This window comes from Dermacentor albipictus, chromosome 10 (genome assembly GCF_038994185.2).
Source record: "Dermacentor albipictus isolate Rhodes 1998 colony chromosome 10, USDA_Dalb.pri_finalv2, whole genome shotgun sequence".
NCBI lineage: Eukaryota > Metazoa > Arthropoda > Arachnida > Ixodida > Ixodidae > Dermacentor > Dermacentor albipictus.
Window position 1 is genome coordinate 95,841,376 of NC_091830.1, and position 18,888 is coordinate 95,860,263.

The 18,888-nt window shown below is 46.9% G+C and overlaps 1 protein-coding gene across 1 annotated transcript in view; it reads right to left on the bottom strand.

Moving 5' to 3' along the window:
- Window positions 1-13,419, bottom strand: part of LOC135921428 (acetylcholinesterase-like) — a 57,286-nt gene extending 43,867 nt beyond the window's left edge. Inside the window, exon 1 of the mRNA XM_065455785.1 lies at window positions 13,300-13,419. The gene's annotated coding sequence lies outside the window, so the exon portion shown is untranslated. The remainder of the gene's footprint in view (window positions 1-13,299) is intronic.
- Between the last annotated feature and the right edge of the window lie 5,469 nt (window positions 13,420-18,888).

Consider the following 18,888-nt stretch of genomic DNA (forward strand, 5'->3'; position numbering starts at 1 on the left):
AACACTAGAAGGGCCGTTTTCGATAGTCTCGAGGTCGGGAAGTGCATAAAGTTCGAGTTCGGCGTTACAGCAGTCAATAACGGCGTTATTATTTGCAAGGAAGTCCCAGCCTAATATAACGTAATGGGAACACGAGGGCAGCACGAGGAATTCGACGGTATACAGAAGACCTTGAATGAAGACGCGAGCAGTACAGGCAGCGAGAAGCGTCATATTTTGAACGCTCGCGGTTCGAAGGGAGAAGTCGGAGAGAGGCGTCAAAACCTGTCGTAGTGTGCGGCAGAATTCGGCGGAAATTACTGATACGGCGGCTCCTGTTTCTACAAGTGCCAGGACGGTGATTCCATCGGCAGAGACTTCAATTACCTTGGCTGGAGAAGGACGAGGACTTGGGCACAGCGACGTGGACGCAGTTCGTGCTCGGGAACTGCGGCCATCACTTGTCCTGCTCGGTGGACACGGGACGGCGTCGCATCGGAGAAAGCGAGCGACGCAGGGAGGTAGTCAGGGGCGAGTAGACGCGGTTGGGCGGTCAGCGGAAAAGGAAGAGGTAGGAAGGCTGGAAGGCGAAGAGAAAAACGGAGCGGGGAAAGGTGGCGCTCGCCGGATGTTCTGAGGAGGAAGCATGCAACGACGACAATGGCGCGCCACGTGACCAGCACCATCGCAAGCGAAACATATTGGACGGTCATCGAACGTGCGCCACTGTTGGGGGTAAGGTCCGGGTTGTGGTTTAGGATTCGGAAAATGCTGTCGGTCGGGTAGCGGCATAGGAGGAAAATGCCGTCGGTCGTGAAGCGGCATAGATGTCGGCAAAAATGTCGGTGGTCGATGCATAGAGGGCGGCAGGGGCGTTTGGGAAACTGCTCCAGCGTAAGTGAGAGGAGCCGTGACTGGTGTCTGCTCAGAGGCTGGAGGAACGGCTTGAGATACTTGCTCTTGAATGAAGTCGCGGATCGTAGCATGCACAGCAGGTGGTGGTGGTGCGCGAACGAATTCCTGAATTTTTACTAACAGAGCAGCATGGTTGTGGTTGACTCCAAGGTTTGACAGAAAGTCGGCGGGCGGGGTGGGATGTCGAGTTGAAGGCGTTGCCTGCGCAACTCGTCGTAACTCTGGTACAATTCTATCACTTCAGCGACAGTGTGAGGGCTCTTCGATAATAACATTTGAAACGCGTCATCCTCAATACGCTTCATTAAATGTTTGATTTTTTCCTCCTCTGACATCGACGCATTCACCCGTTTGCAAAGGCTCGTGAAGTTCTCTCCGGCCTCTTGGGATCGCGTGCGCAAACGTTGTTCTGCACGAAGCTTTCTTACTGCTGGCCGACCGAAAAGTTGGGTAAAGTTCGTCTTGAAGACCAACCACGAAGTGAGGTCGGCTTCATAGTTTAGAAACCATAGTTTCGCAAAGTATGTAAGATAGAATGCGACGTTTCTTAACTTGGTAACGTCGTCCCAGTGGTTATGGGCTCTCACTCGCTCATAAGACGAGATCCAATCTTCAACGTCTTTTTCATCTGTGCCGGAGAAGAAAGGGGGATCTCGATGGCGCAAGTCGCCGGCACAAACCAAGGTGGCCGGCGCCGTTGGAGGAGCTGGAGAAGTGCGTGCGCCGTCGGGCATGATAGGGGGTAGAGTGCGACTCCGAAGTTCCAGGGTGGTCGAAACCCCGCACCTCCACCACTTGCTAAGAGATTTATTAGCAACGGGCGCGAACGGGTAGCCGTCACAAGCGTTCGGCGAAGGAGAGAAACCACGAGCTCATGTTGGTAGCGATGGTGCTGTGGCGCAGGCCGGCTACTCTTCTTCGTTACAGAATGTTTAACAGTCTCGGAAGATAACAGCGGTTTACGATAGGCAGCGATGCACTCGAAGTGGTATGGGAATATATTTATTTAGGCGAGGTAGTGACCGCAGATCCAGATCATGAGACTGAAATAATCAGAAGAATAAGAATGGGCTGGAGTGCGTTTGGCAGGCATTTTCAGATCATGAACAGCACGTTGCCATTATCCCTCAAGAGAAAAGTGTATAACAGATGTGTCTTGCCAGTACTCACGTACGGGGCAGATAATTGGAGGCTTACGAAAAGGGTTCTACTTAAATTGAGGACGACGCAACGAGCTATGGAAAGAATAATTATAGGTGTAACGTTAAGGGATAAGAAAAGAGCAGATTGGGTGAGGGAGCAAACGCGAGCTAATGACATCTTAGTTGAAATCAAGAAAAATAAATTTGCTTGAGCAGGACCTGTAACGAGCAGGGAAGATAACCGGTAGCCATAAAGCGTTGCGGACTGGATTCCAAGGAAAGGGAAGCGTTGCAGTGGGCGGCAGAGCGTTAGGTGGGCGGATGAGATTAAGAAGTTTGCAGGGACAACACGACCAGAATTAGTACATGACCGGGGTAGTTCGAGAAGTGGGAAAAGGCATTTGCCCTGCAGTGGGCGTCACCAGGCTGATGGAGATGACGATGATGATGAACCAGCTGAGTGGTTCTGACTGCTGACGTATGTAACGTCAAGCTGGCAGTATTAGTAACGTTCTGCGGTTGTGGACGTTCTAAATTGGCAAAGCTTATAACCTGTTTTCTCTTGGCATGCATGTATATGAAAGGCAGATGTAAAGCCTTGTTTCCTGCATGATCCATCGTCATACACATGAATGCGTTCAATTTGCTTAGTGTAAAGACGTGATGAAGTTAATTGCTTTATCGCGAATACAGGCATACTACAATCGAAACCTACTACAGGAATTTGTGACTATTTTGGGAATGGCTAGCTGCCACGGCGGGTCAGTTGCACAAGGAGGCCACTATTGGTAAGCAGGCAGTAAGTTTTTTCCAGCACCGTATATCATCATGTATACGCGCAGCGGTTCCATCGCGAAGGCATAGTGGATCATTAGCGTATTGTGTTGCCAAAGAAGAGAAGTGACGACAAGGTCCGTAAATCTTAGTGCATGAAATTTGGTTGGCGGGACTCGCCAATTACGACTGCAGTGGCAGATGCACGTGTAACGCCAGTACATATGCGAAGGCTTCTGGGCAGCAATCTTTCAATTCTTCCCTCTAGAATACAGGATATTCCATGTAGCACAGGAGAAGAGTATGCTATACTTTGTATAATGATCGCCGTGTCAATGCGTAGTAAGGAAGAGCTTGAACTACCCCTTCTTACTGCAGCAAATCGAGGAAGAATGTTGATTAGGCAGTTGACTTTGCGCTCTAATGCTTTTATTTGGGGCGCCTAATATAGCCGTCTCCCTATGATATTGCCCAAGAAGTTGTCGCACAAGTTGCAGACGCTGAGGATGTAGCACGCGTTTGAATCGCTTGACGCATTTCCTTGTAAACGGAAGCACAGCAGTTTTCGCATGTGAAACAACTATACCTCTGCTCTTTAAAAAAATCATTAATTATTGTTAGGCCAGCTTGTACCTTTTGCTGAATGGTTTGAGTACTCGAGTCAGATGCCTATATACACAAGTCGTCTGGATATAGCGAATAATTCAAGGTAGCAGGCAGGATAAGGTGTAATTGCGCCATAACACAGTTAAATAGAAACAGACAGAATACACTACCTTGCGGAACACCTTGATTCAGTTTCTGCTCTGTACTTTTGCCATCACCATTTTCGATAAAGATTTTACTTCCTCAAGAGATACACAATCCATCTCATCGTTCCGCCAACTATGCCCTATTGAATAATCCCATATTGTACGTGAGTGCGGCTGGGTGTGTGAAATGCGTGCTTTGATCTAAAAATACAGCAATGATGATTCTTCCACAGCTTCTCTCATGATTTAAGTAGGTAACAGGGTCTAATATAGCATACGTCGTACACCAGTGCCTGCGGAAACCCGCCGTATTTTTGGGAAGCACATTAGTGCATTTTGTACACCATGGAAGCCTAGCGTCTCTCATCAATTTTACATAGGCAACTTGTCGGACTGACAGGGTGAAAAGAATCTAACGATAAATGAGTTTTACCTGGTTTTAGTGCTGGAACCACTCGTGCAATTTTTCATGATGAAGACATTCCGATATTCATGCATCATTTAGTACTTTAACACTGCTTTGCGGCGATAGCACGCCGGTTTTTCAGGGTAGCATATGTGACCCCGTGAGGTCCAGCCGCTGTCATCTGGCGGCACGATACAAGTACGTTCTTTAATTCTTCTAGTGAAAATAGCTGATTTAGGTCATGATGATGGCTACTGACAGAAAAGTTGATCGATGCTTTGACTTCTTCGAGAGCGTTACAGTATAGAGGTATGTTTACTGTTGCATTTGCGCGTGTAATAAGTGGACAGAGTTCGTTTGTAACGGTGGTTTCGAGTAGTTTCTGAACCAAAGCTAGAGCTCTGAATCGTGTTTACTGACTCACTCAAAAACCGCAGAAAATTCCATAATTTTGATTCTGGTGTAAGGGGAGAAAGTTCAGTGCGAAAACCCTGCCAGCGCTCTGTATCTAGGCGCTCCAGCGACCGACCCATACGATCATGACCTTTTCGACATTTTCGGTAATTTTTAATAAGGCCTGTGTTTCAGTATTTTCTTTCAGCTCTGGGGTGTATAGCTCCGAGCCTTTCGTATTGAGAGTCTACGTCAGCGTGACCTTCATGAACCTTAACAAACTACGCGATAATATATTGTATGCATCTGTGACCGTATCAGCTAGGCTTGCAATGTGATATTGAAATGCCTGCCAATTTGTTAAGTTTATAGAGCACTGAAAAGCCGAAAATTGTAGTCTAGGACGCTGTATTAGAATAGGAAAATGATCACTACCCCTAGTTTCAACGTCCTATCTCCGGGCGGCTCCACATGCAATATCGTTTAAGCAGAGCGTGAGCTCCAGACAGCTGCAATAATTAAAACCCTGCAGGAATGTTACTAAGCCGTCATACAACAAACACAGATCACTCTCCCGAATTGCCTTTTGTAGCTCATTTCCACAACAGCCACAGTAGACGCTTCCCCACAAGTCATGGTGCGTATTGAAATGTCCGCAAGATATTACATTTTTTTTTATTTCTTAAAAAGGCCCACCATTATAGAAAGTGAAATATTTGTAGTAGGTCGTAGATAAATTGTTACTATAGTGATATTTACTCTGCCAGACCGAAGTTCACATGTTACGCTTTCTGGTATGCTTGATGCGGCGGCATTTAATAGCGCTGACGGCAGGTCCCTTCAAACACAGATCATCGCTCTGCTCAGTTCTGAAGATCAAGAGGACCTATAAACAATGTAGTTGGGTACTCAGAAAGCGTTGCCTACACCGGCCTATGCAATACATACCACAGGAAAGGAGAACTGAGCCACCAGTTTTCTAAACTCTGCCCACATAGAGCGAAGACTATTTACGTACCACTGGAATATGACATTTTGATAACAATTATTCATGCCCCGCCTGCACAGTGGCCCGCGCTGTGTTCTACAATATTGTTTCTTCCATCGATAATACGGCCTTGTCTTCCGGAAGGTTATTAGCCCGTAGAATCGCGTCAAATGTGGCTTTTAAAGCACAAAAGAACATAGGTATGACAGCTTCAGCCCTTGCCACGCTTGCCCATACCCGTCGCTGCATTGCCCCTCCGCCACGGTGGCTCACCGGTATCAGTGATCGCTGCTGGTGTTGTCCCCGAAGTCGTAAACACTTTCCACAATAGCTGCTCTTATGCATAATTAGATTCAGCAGCTACTGCTTTTCCTCTTTCCGGACCGAATTAATACTAGCGTGACATATTTCGTGTCGTCAGTTTTCACTGAGTGCCCCCTCTTGCTGAGTCTCCTCCTCTATGAACGAAGTGCCAAAAGGCCAATGCGTAGCTAGCGTGGAGCACATTTTGTAGGGGCGGTGGCGCCAGAGGCGAAGTACCTTATGCCCAGTTGGACCGAAGGCCATGCCAGCGCTTTGTTTCCGCGCCGACCACATGCCTGGTCGTGCCGACACTATGCTTAATTCCCCTTCCTTTTCGCCATAGCCTCCTCCGCTTTCCGCTTTCCGCTTCCTGGTAGCGCTGGACTCTTTTGTCCGCTTTCATCCTCGCGTATTTCATGCCCCCACCGCACTCTGCGTTCGCTTTCATCTTTCGCTGTGCTCGTTCGCTCAGTTACGCCGACGCCGAGGCCACCGCAAGCCGTAGGAACGGGCGCCTAAGAGCTTCGCTCTAAAATTGTGTGTGAGGCACCTGTATACGCGTTTGCGCGTGGCTAAGTTAGCACTTATTGCCTCAGCATATTCTTGCAGCAGAGCCTGGCCTGCCGTGCAACTAAATTTAACTCGTTACTGTACATGACACGTAGCTTACAGTGAAACTCAGTGTGGTTTTATAGGCTTTTGTGAACACATGATTTGTTTTTGTTTTCTTAGGAGAATATGTCATTCACGTAAACCTTTTGTCAGTACTTCTCATGGTCTCATTTTTATGTATGAAGGGTCACTAGTGTTCTCTGCGGAATAATAGCAGTTATTCTGTTGTGTTTTCATTCTTTACCAATGACTAGATCTTGTAACTATACATTCGACGGCCAACAGGCTCAAACAAATACGAGTTAATTGCAGCATTGTGTGCGTACGCTCGATAGCTAACCTAGGAACGTGAAGATATGCAACCTCTTGGTAAGGTGACTGTTCTTGAAATACTAGCCTCAAAGGATAAATACCCATAATTCCATACCACTATGCCCCCAGCATGAAAACTTTTTGACAGTAGCAAACACACGTGTGATTTTCATGCTTCATTTGTCAACTCCGTACTCATAATGTAATCTTAAAGTTAGCACAACTCGACACCTTGTTTCGCTGCTGTGCACGCCATTGCCCACCTTTTATTAGGATAGCAAATATGTGGACACTTCAGGTGCATTTCTGCGGTTGTCGTCGACATCGACGTCGCCGTGATGTTAGGTTTCAAGTCCAAGGACGATAACATCTGACCGCCCCCTATGCTGTGTGTGCGAGGGAAAGCGTGCGAGGGTGAGTCGATGATGGTCGCATAATCTCGCGCGCCTGAGGGAGGGATACAGGAAGGAAGCCCGCCGTTTTTTCTCGTGCTCAATGCACCGGAGGAAGGGGGGAGAGAGGGGTCGCTCTACTTCGGCGGCAGCTGCTTATGGCGCGGGCCCTATCTTATAAGTCATCTGCGATGGGACAGAGCACCCACCGAGTACTAATATAACATTCTTGTTTACCGTTCGGTGTGTCCGGGTGTCTTAATAAACAAGCCACATTTTTTTAGGGCTCAGTGCTGTGGATTTTGCAGAAGTGTGCCTTTTTATTTCTCCTGAAACAGGCCGCTCGGAAACCGTTGAATTGAACGGAGTATTAACGCGATAGCGTTAAGGAGCTCGTGTCGCAGAAAAGCCGGTGTCGTCGGCGTCGGTGTCGTCGTCCGCGGCGTTGACCATGAGTGATAAATCACGGCAGGCACTTCATAAATAAAAAGCAACTTCCAAGATGGGCTGGGTGGGAATCGAACCAGGGTCTGCAGAGTGTGAGACGGAGACGCTACCACTCAGCCACGAGTTCGATGATTGAAAGCGGTACAAACGCGCTTCTAGTGAACGCGGTGTTGCCTTAAAAACGTGCCGTAGAAAGTTATACTGCGGTGTATATCGGTAATTATGAGCATGTAACTTACACAAGTCGCATTTACACGAGTAGCGAAGTACGTTTCCGCTGAATTTCTTCTACTCTTACCGCACACGCAGAGCCATCTTGCGGCAAACACAGAAGACCCCCTCCTCTCAATGTACGGCGCTGCCCCGACAGGTGGCGCACCATGCGCGCATTGGGGCTGTGCGCGGACCGGCCCCGACTCCCTCTCCCCTGACGACGCTTCGCCGTGCTCCCACGCGGGTTGCAGAATCAAGCGCCGTTCCCTTCTTTAGATTACTATCTATCTATTTCTCTGCCCGTGCCGATCACGACGTTTGGCAGGCGTAGATCGTTTCCCCCTCCGAGACACCGAGTTCTTTGGTTCGTTCCGTTTGCTCAGGCGCACGTTTCGTTGCCGCGCCGAACGCTGCGTTGCTCGACGCTCTCCGTGTGTTAGGTGGCCGCAAAGTCCGATGCGGGGCGCCTCGTAAGTGATCCCTGCGCCGCAGCGCATTGTCTTAGACTCCTTCGCGGGTCGACGGGAACGCAGTCGCGTTCCACTCTTGAAGGCGAAGCTCAAGCGTCCTCCAATTTTTTTTCATCTGCCAGAATATAATTAAAAAAATAAAAAAGAGACTCATATAGCTTTGTCAGAAGAAAGTTTGTCATGTGACAAAAAAAATCTACTATTCTGAAGATTATTCCTGGGGCGCACGCCTGTCAGAGGCTGCTGCTCTAGCATCTTAGTTGACTCGGCTATCAGATTGCAGGGGGAGGCCAAAATAATACACAACTGAAATGAAGGGACACCAATATTATTTTGGAGCCCTTTGTCGGCGCAGCTTTATGTTTCCCGTGTCACTCATAACATGGCAACTGTGCTCTGGAAGGTTGCCCGTTGTGCGGCTTCGACGCCTATGCCCTGGCAGCCTCCAGCAGTGAAACCCGAAACCGAGGCCAGCGCGCTTCCGGGGGTTGTTGTGCGATCGGCATAATGCAAAATCAAGTACCATCCCGTAGCAATTTTCAAAGTGCCTTTACGATCATTCTGTGTTCTACCGTCGGAACAGGTGTAATTTGACGTTCGGCAGGAATAAAGGCCGACTCACCGCCATGGCAGCTTGACGGATATCAGTCCTGATTTTTTGGTTGAAGGTGGCAAGGGTCAAGGTACCATTATGGCCATCATAGCCTACCGTGCCACCCATATGTACGCCGAGTTATCATACTAATGCAATTAGGATTCGAGCGAGGTGCATGCAGGGACGCCGAACTTGGCGAAGCAAATACGCAGGACGACCCCCGAGGGGGCAGCCTACACCATATGATGCACTTACGATTTCTTGAGTGCGGGGGGGGGGGGCAATGCACAAATGAGCTGACCTCATCTCTCTCTCTCTCTCTCTCTCTCTCTCTCTCTATATATATATATATATATATATATATATATATATATATATAACACTGACTAATACAATAAGTGAAAAAGCCTGGAAATGCGTCTATTAGTTGTACTTCTTGTGAACAAACACACACTTATTTATCAATCAGACGTGATGAACCATGGTGACCCAAAAAATTATTTGAATTTTCTTTTATTTCTTGCAACTCTCTGAAATCTCAAGATGATACGTGTACAAATGGCAATGAGTGCATCGCAGAGGTCCAGGATCCCGCCCAGTAGCAAAAGTACAGCGCACATAAAGAATGCGCATCTTCTACAATTTTAACAATCACACAACGAATTGTACGTGATGTTTAGGTCTAAAGCATAAATTTGTCACTAGTCTACGTGAAATTATTATCGACGTTATAGGCATCGAAGTACAATCAACATATATTACTTGCAAAAAAAAAGGGCAGCAGATGTGTGCGACCTTGGGGGAATTACAACCCGATTTCCAGTGAAGCTGTCTCTGCCGAACAGTTGCAATAAATGTTTAGGTCTCTTTTAACTATATAGCATCCTTTAACAAGTTTCCCGTGTATATATATATATATATATACATGTATGACTGTCCCGCTTGAAACCCTGCCCACTAGTACTGCTTTGGAGCACTTCTAGCTGGAAATTTTAATATGCCAGCAATTATTCTTCAGCACACATGATACTTCGCCATAACATTGGCCATGATCTCCTACTTTCCTCCCTGGTCTCTCCCCCATCTAACTTTCTGCTAGATTTGATATCGGTTGAGTTCACAGTTTTGAGTTGATTTCACATTGGGATAAATTCTCCGTTTGCAAAACATATTCATAAAACTCCGGATCGCTTGCATGTGTAATTAAGTGCAAATGCCTTAATTAGTCGCCTGTCTTTGAAGTTTACCTACATATTGCCCATAACGTGCCCTTGAATTTCGCCAATTATAAACAAAATGTTTTGTTCAGTTCACCGAGGACAACGCTGAAACCCAGTTGGAACATGTTATGACGCCTGAAGATACCGAAAGAAATTACCTCTGTTTTCTTATCAGTGATTTTCTGTCAGTAATTATTTGCAACGCTTCTAACTGCACAAGGAACGAAAAATTTTGGGACACATTCCAGTCCCCATGGTCCCCGTCCACGTTGCACAAAATATAAACCTGTTGTATATATAGGTATTCCGGACACTGGGAAGCATACCTTATAGCAGCCATATCACACGCTCTGAGACTTGAATAAGCATTTTTTTTACTAAGGTTGTGTTTGATGCAGGCACACTTCGCACAGAGGGATTCCATAGCGTACCACCATTTATCGCAAAATTTGGTCTTGGCGGCTTTCATATTTCTGCCATGGCAGTGGGCTCAATTTTCTCCAGCTCGTTAGGTACGCTCATAACACTCTAGAGTATTTGCATACGTAATTTATTGCGAAAGGCAATCTATTAACTTGTCCCCAATAACTGCACCCATTACACTCTACCCATTAACTTGTCTTTGCAGCCGCGAAATAAAACGAATGTGCCTCTTTTATTTCAGGAAGGGTACCAGGCGAAATATATCGCGCACGAAAAAGTAAAAAAAAGAAAGATGAGGGTTCAATAATTAATCTTAACGCTTCTAAGCAAACCAGAAACGTTAGCACGTAAAATTCTGCCTATTCCTTCAAAGTATAAAATATGTGAAAAGCAGAGTTCTCTTGGGACAATGGGAAACCTAACTAATAGCAGCAGCGTGACACCTTCGAACACTTGCTTACAATTTTTACCACTGTATTAGATCAACACGCATTCACCATCGCAGATGAACTTCGCAGATTGTTCCCCTTATGTTCGCAAAATTCGACCTCAGTTGTAGTTGTAATTACGTGAGCGCAGCAGTCTAAGTTTTACACGCCTTGTAAAACGACTAATAACGCTATGGAGCGCTTGTATATGTAATATACTAGAAAATGCGCATTTAACCCACCCACTTGGAGCATTACCTACACATTGGCCATACTATACCCGTAATTATGCCCCGATATAAACAAGATCCCTTGTTTAGCTCACCGTGGACACCAGAAAATCAAACTACGAATCTCGGATGATGCACGAAAACAGATGAAAAAAAGGGATTAAGGAATTATCTGAAACACTTCCATTTAAAGCAGGAAAGTGAAAGTTTCGCAACACATTGCATGTAAAAATCAACTCTATTTTCAGGGAATGACAGCCGTTTTTTGTGCTGTTGTTTTAGAAGTCTGGGAAACATTTAAATTAGCGGCAATATGACATTCTGCAATGCTTCCCTGAGCAACTTTCTACAAAGCTGTAATGATCCTACGCACAATAAGCATATTTCGCCCGTCACTCAGAACATTGCTTCGTACTTCGAATAAACATAAACACCGGGCCCCACGTATTTTACCGAGGATACTGGGGGACAACAACTAAATGCCGTGTATGACGCATAAGAATTGGGAGAAAGCACTATCAATAAATGTTTTCTGAGCACATAAGCTACCAACACTGTGCTAATTTTCGCTACATATCACAAAAACGTTGCCCTCGTTTTTGAAAAGACGAAATATCTGCCGTTTCTTTCTCCTGCCAGTAAACGAGTAATAGTGTTGCTCTTATCTAAAATCAGGCTCAAAATGAAATCGTCAATGTCAGCAGTGACAAATTCCTTTAGAAAATTTTCAAGTCAGGGTCCTATTTGTACTCAAATGGCGCTGCACGTTCACCTAGCATTTTGGCTAGCATATCTACGATAAGTCGTGATTACACGATGAAATTAGACAGTTACATGTGCAAGAAGCTTGACTAGACTGTTGATGTAGAGCCAGTGCCCAGCGTATTCACCCCATAGCGGCGTGCACCGCTCGTGTTGTCATTGCGCATGTTCTATACGCCGTCGCGGGGAAGACGCTGTCAGCGTCGACCGCCTCAAGACCTGCTATAACCCACTCAGGCGACAAGCTGTTAGGTCGCCGGGTGGCTCCCTTTTCGTTACCGGGGGTAATTGTAGAGCAGGAGTTAAACGATACAGTGGGTCGCCCTCTCCAGCGCTTTCTCTCGTGAATGGCGCTCGCGCTCGGAGTCCGTGCTCTGGCTAGGCTGTCGCCGCTGCGCTGCTCCTAGTGCGAACAAATAAACCCATTAGCACTGTTAATATACTGAGACTGCAACGCTACGTAGGCTTTATCTAGACGGAGAATAAATAGTTCCAGCACTCCATAAACAATCGATTTCATGCCGTAAGCCACGCCAGTCGTTGGGCGCCGCTGACTGTAATGTTTTATCCGGACCTGCCCCTAGCCCACAGGTTAAATGTACCAACCTGATTCTGTTTTCCAAAAGGGAAAGAGCGGTCCCAAAAACCTAGGCATGATGCACATTGCTCAAGCTGACATTGGTTAGGGCGCTAACTGCCCAGCGTCAGGCGCTCTCCGCAACGCGAGTTGTGCCCGCTAAGAAGGCACAAAAGACAATCTTCGCTGTCGAAGCAGGGAATGCGACGTAAAGAAAAGCCTTACTTTTGTTGTCACTCTATTAAGAAAGAAAATTTAGCTTCATCTGTCCTTTTGTTCGACGTTGCAGCGAGGCAGCTGAAAGTGCCCGCTTTCAAAAGTGGGGCGCAAATTACTTACTGAGCCCTCCTCTATAGGAAGTGGGGGCGGGGGGCAAGGGTGCCTCTTGCACCCCTCCCCCTCCCCCTCCCCGGTAGATACGCCTATGGGGGAGTGGTCTTTCTCCGTACTCCTATGTTCGCCGGAAACGCCGAAGGCATAAATATCAGGGCGAGCTTATCGTGCAGATTTCTTTCGCTCTATCTGATTCCTTTGTAATCGCACGTTGCTCAAGAGCAGCGGATTCAGTTATTATGCACGTGGACTGGTGGTCGGAAAACTCACTAAAAGGGGGAATGAAAAGGATTACAATATATTCGCTCATTTCCAATGCAAGTTGTCAGAGTGGGCACATTTTCCTGGCGTTTCATTTTAACTGACAGACCTTCAACGGGAAAATATTCACAAACGTATATCCCTCGAGCCATAATATAATACGATTCTTCTTTTAAAGCATTTAACATTTCATGCATACAACCAAGAGAAACGTGAACCTGTTCAAGGCAAGAAAAAAAGGCGATATGTGGAGAAAAATGAATACAAGCATTTTAAAATGCGGCTCATGGATACAAAACAATCTGATCGTCTCAACTACCGGACTTCACGAAGGGACGCGTTTGGCGCATATGCATATTCGTTGGCACTTACCTCATCCTCTAATAAGGACTCCGGGACCCGACCAGCTATCGCGAACAACACAACTCCAGACAAGTACAACCGACGATGCGCTTGTTGTAGGCGGGATCTCGGCGACGCTGTGAGTTTTTCGCCGGCACGCATCGTCGCTGGCTCGAAGAGGAAACCTCGCGTGTGACGCGAGAGCGTGGAGTAGATGAAACGAATTGCTGTAATCCTCACCGCCACCGCGGGTGCATGCCCGTGTCAAGGATACGAGTATGGATTTCACAACAGCGCACAGCTCCTCTTGATGAAACTCGTGTACACTCGTGAACGCTCTCGCTCGTGCGTCTAACCCACTGTCTGGTTTCCACCAATAAGGCCGTTTCAATGTTTACAAACTTAGGCCCAGGACGGCTTCTTTTTTTTTTCTCACTGACGTTTTAGAAAAGTTTATTTCAACAAAAGAGGATACGAACACTAAGTCACAGTTACGGCACATTTCCACCAGGACGATAACATATATGAAGTACGAATCCTTGTATACATGGCAGTTTTGAAAGAAGTGTCCGAGTCCACATTCACTAACATATAACCACATAGACCCACGAAACGCACAGCTACGCATAAACTATTTGTCACATTAAACAAAACAATGTTCAATACATACAGTGTGCAGAGTGGTTATGTAGAATGACGATGTGACTTCACATCGCTATAAGATGTGTATGTACAAAAATGATAATGCATACGAGAGCGCACAGAAACCACGGGCACCCATATAAATGTACATTCAGTGAATACTTTGATGGCCTCGCTACAAGAAACAGGCTTGTCGAAATTCAGGCCATACGCATTCATCAGCCGCTGAGTGGAAACGGCATGACCACTGTCGAAGGAACTCCTCCAAGAACGAACAACTCCTCTGACAGAAACGACTGTAGCTCAAAGCAGAGCCTCTCCAGAAGTGGAATCCGACCGCTGCGACGATGTCCCGCGGCAACTACCTCGCCCCGGTTACGTAATCCGCTAAATCTGGAGAGCAAGAAAATCATCGGCCGCTATATGGAATAGCTGGAGGGCGTTAAATTCTAAGACGGCAGATTTTCAACACCTCTCATTTACGCACCTCTCTAACTTACGCCAGGATTGCCGTAAGTTAAGTAATAAAGGAAAAATGCGTCCTGGGGCGCTATAACGTAAAACTATTCCAAACTTTTTTATCCCAATTCTGGTATCAGCCCTCCATATTGGTCAAAAACATTTTTCGACCCCCCCCCCCCCACTTCGCTTGTCTGTCACGCGACGTCACGAAAACCGCGATACCTCCCCATCTGATATGATGTGTACACACTGATTATGCATGATTTGAGAGAAAAACGAAAAACAGTTATTTCTTATTCGACCCCTTTTCGCCATTAGCCCTCGGCTATTGGTAAAAAGGTTTCCGGCTGCACCCACTTCACCTGCCTGTCACGCGACGTCACAAAACCGCAAGAACTCACCGCGTCAAAGTGATGTGTACGCGATAAAGATGCATTAATATGCCGAACAAAACTGAATTTTCTTCGGAATAGCCGCAGGCTGCCCCGCTCCGACAGGAATAAAAGATGGCTGCCGCCGATCGCTCAGACGCTGGCTACTCGCACCTGCCGGAGAGCATGAGTGTACTTGCGTTTAATAAAACTTATTGCGTGGTCGTGTAATGTTTTCGAGCACTTTCGGCACGTTTACCCCCTCATTCTGCCAACTCTTCTTTGCTGAGGGTCCGTTTAACGTCATTCTGGAGCTTCCGTTGCATGCCGCCGTGATTTTCGACCAGCCACCGCAAGCAAAGTAAGGGAAAGCCGACTAATCGTGGACGCCGGCACCACCCTTTTCATCCGGTTATCGACTTTCAGTGCAGTGGCTCAGCCCCATCGAACCCCTCTCCACTTGAGCGCTCTCCTCGCATCTTGTCAGCCAATTAGATACGACAGGCCGCTCAGTGTAGGCAATGTTATTCGTTTTTCAAGCAAACAAAAGTGACCTCCTATGAACGAGGAGAGCGTTTGATTGGTCTGTTCAGACAACCCTGCGGGTGACTGCCCGGTGCTTGCGTTGGTGGTTACGGAAATTTGACGTTACGAGATTGGAATAGAAACATATTGGAATAGTTTTACGTACCTTACGGGGCCCCTGGTCCAGGACGAATTTTTCTGCAGCGGCGAGGCTGTTCTTTCATATAACCCGCAAAGGTTTCCTTTGTAGCCATTGCTAAGAACGGGTGGATGTGTGATTTTTCCTTTATTACTTATCTTTACTTTGCGGATTTACGCAGAACTATTACGTCAAACTATTGCCGTATGTTATAGGAGAAATTGAATGCGCTAATTCGCATCCTTAATCTCAGAACCTAAAAATAGGCATTCCTCCCAGTGGAACAACAAAAAAATAAAAAATTGGAGGACGCTTAAGCTTCGCCTTCAAGAGTGGGACGCGACAGCGTTCCCGTCGACCCGCCAAGGGGTATAAGACAATGCGCTACGGCACAGCAATCACTTACGATGCGCCCCGCATCGGACTTAGCGCCCACCTATCACGCGGTGAGCGTCGAGCAACGCAGCGTTGGGCGCGGCAACGAAACGTGCGCCTGAGCGAACGAAACGAACCAAAGAACTCGGTGTCTCGGAGGGGAAACGATCTACGCCAGCCAAACGTCGTGATCGGCACGGGCAGAGAGATAGATAGTAATCTAAACCGGAAGCACGGCGAAGCGTCGTCAGGGGAGAGGGAGTCCCGCGACGCGCCTGGCAGCGGTCCCAATGCGCGCGCGGCGCGCCTCCTGTCGGGGCAGCGCCGTACATTGAGAGGAGGGGGTCTTCTGTGTTTGCCGCAAGATGGCTCTGCGTGTGCGGAAAGCGCAGAAGAAATGCAGCGGAAACGCACTTCGCAACTCGTGTAATTGTGACTTCTGTACGTTACATGTTCATAATTACCGATATACACCGCAGTATAACTTTCCACGGCTCGTTTCGAAGGCAACACCGCATTCACTAGAGGCGCGTTTGCACCGCTTGGAAGCATCGAACTCGTGGCTGAGTGGTAGCGTCTCCGTCTCACACTCCGGAGACCTGGGTTCGATTCCCACCGGGCCAATCTTGGAAGTTGCTTTTTATTTATGAAGCGCCTGCCGTGATTTATCGCTCACGGTCAACGCCGCCGACGCCGACACCCGACGCCGACGACACCGGCTTTTCTGCGACACGAGCTCCTTAACGCTATCGCGTTAAAACACGCTTTGTGATTCGGCACAGCGGACTGGTGAGGACCATGCCCGGAAGATTTTTGGGGCCGCTCTTTCGCTCCTGCTATCATACGGGTGAAACCGTTGTCCGCGCTGCGGCAGCAGTGCGCTCAAGACTTCAGAACACTTTCGGTCACGCATATTTGACACTGAAGTTGGCCACGCACAAGTACATTGTATTACAGTATACTACAGGCACATGCTCTTGACGTGTTTAGATATTAGGAATGTCCTCCATGTGTCGAGCTCCTGCATCCAGTTTTCTTGTTGTACAGCAGTATAATTTACTTTTCGAAGACGCTCTAACTCTGCAGCAAAACTGGTGCCTGCTGGACCGTTATATATGGTCATACGCAATTGTCATAGACTTCAGACTCATTCGACATGCTCGCGACCCCGGAATATAATACAAACGGAATGGCGACAGCCCTTGTAGGATTATAATGGGAATGGAATTAGGCTCATTTTGCCAAAATAGAATCGGAATGGAATTACGGCTTTTGCCTAAAATTGAGAGCGTGTTCTTCTACGCGCGGTTTTTTTGTCAAAATACACCGTAGAACCAACCAGCCCACGTACAAACATTATTAGGTCAGAGTCTCAAATTTAACAAGAAAGCAGTATTTTTAACATGGCTTGGCTGATTACAAGCACCGTACATTTATAAGCAACGCCCCCACTACAATTCTGTCTTTATAGAGTGAGTTGCCCCGAAGTTTTTATCGATTATTCACGTAACAGCGGCTCTGTGCCATTGGTGTCCGTCGTGCGGAACTACCGCGGCGGCATACTCCACCCCCCCCCCTTTCCGCCTTGTGAGTTTTTCTCTCTCGCTCTCTCTCTCTTTTTTTTTTTTACCTCGGCAGCGCGTTTGCCCGCCGCCTGCTTTCTCTCAACCCTTCACATCTTTATTGTAAGTACGGGGCATTTTAGGGGCGTAGGATGTCTTCCGTCCAATGTCGTTGGGAGTAACGCAGGCTGATACTGAAGCTAGTCAAAAGAGGGCGTCACAGTACCCTGGCTGATCAGGAGTACAATCAGGACTCGACGGCAATCAAATGTCAGTGGGACGCCTCGCATTCGGCGTTCTCGGGATCACTACATATCAAGCTGTACAGTGTGAAATGGGCTACACAAGCTTTGAAGTGATAGAAGCTCACAGTAAAATTGATTATGAAGAGCGACTGAGCAATATGGATGAAAGTAAATGGCCTGGGAGAGTTTTCAGGTATTTGAACGCAAAAAAAGAACTTGGAAACTTACCAGCAAGTATGCGGCCTCTATGGTGAGCAACATGATAACAAAGAACGTCAAGTGGATGGTCTCATGGGTGGTGGCAATGGAAAAGAAACCCTGCTATAAGTAACTATTTAATAGGAAAAAACGAGATCAGGAAAGAAATATTCTTTAATAACTCAAAGGGAAGCTCATTAGATTTCGGAGCCAGATATAAGCAGGAAGAAGAAGCACATGCTTGCTGCTGTAAAGCTAAGGAAGCAATCGAGCATGCTTTATTTGAATATAAAGATATCTGCGCAGTGGTCGATTTAGTCATCTCGCCTCCTTGAAACCCTTGGATTCAGCGATAGTAGGGGGAGAGTAAACATCTCCGAGGTAGAGATTAGTAAGCGGTGATTGGAAGATTGCTGCAAGAAAAGTAGAGAAATGACGAGCAACAGAAACGTGCAGAAGCAAAGTTCACAACAGGGGTTCGGAAAGTTTTGTTATGGGAATTCATCGTGTTTTTTTCCTGTCCTTTGTCTATCTTTTTTAACATAGGTAGGACATTAGGTAATATACTAACAAGACTTGGTGGTGCAACCCACCACCCAGTTACATAGGTGATAGCATCCATCCACCATGATACCAAAACTAGTCAAGATAGGGCGCCACAGCCTCTCTGAATAGGCCTTACATTTGGAAATGCGGTTGTTTGCCTTAAATCAGGGGTATAATCAGGATTCGATGGCAACCAAAGGTAAGTGGGCGCTCACAAGGAAGATTACAAATAAAACTGTTCAGGGTGATATGGGCTGCACAACTTTTGACGGGAGGGAAGCTCCCAGTAAAATTGATTATGAGGAACGACTGATGAATATGGAAGAAAGTAAATAGGCTGTCAGAGTGTTGATATCTTTGTATTGGAAAAACATTGACTCACAGTAGAGGAAAATAACTAGGAAGTTTACCAGCAATTATGCGGCTTGTTTGGTGAGCAACCCAGCAACAAAGGACCTCAAGCGGAAAGTCAGAGAGGCTGAGTTAATCCCATGGGTGTTGGCAATGGAAAAGAAATCTGGAATGAGTAACTACTTAAGCGGAAAAAAATGATA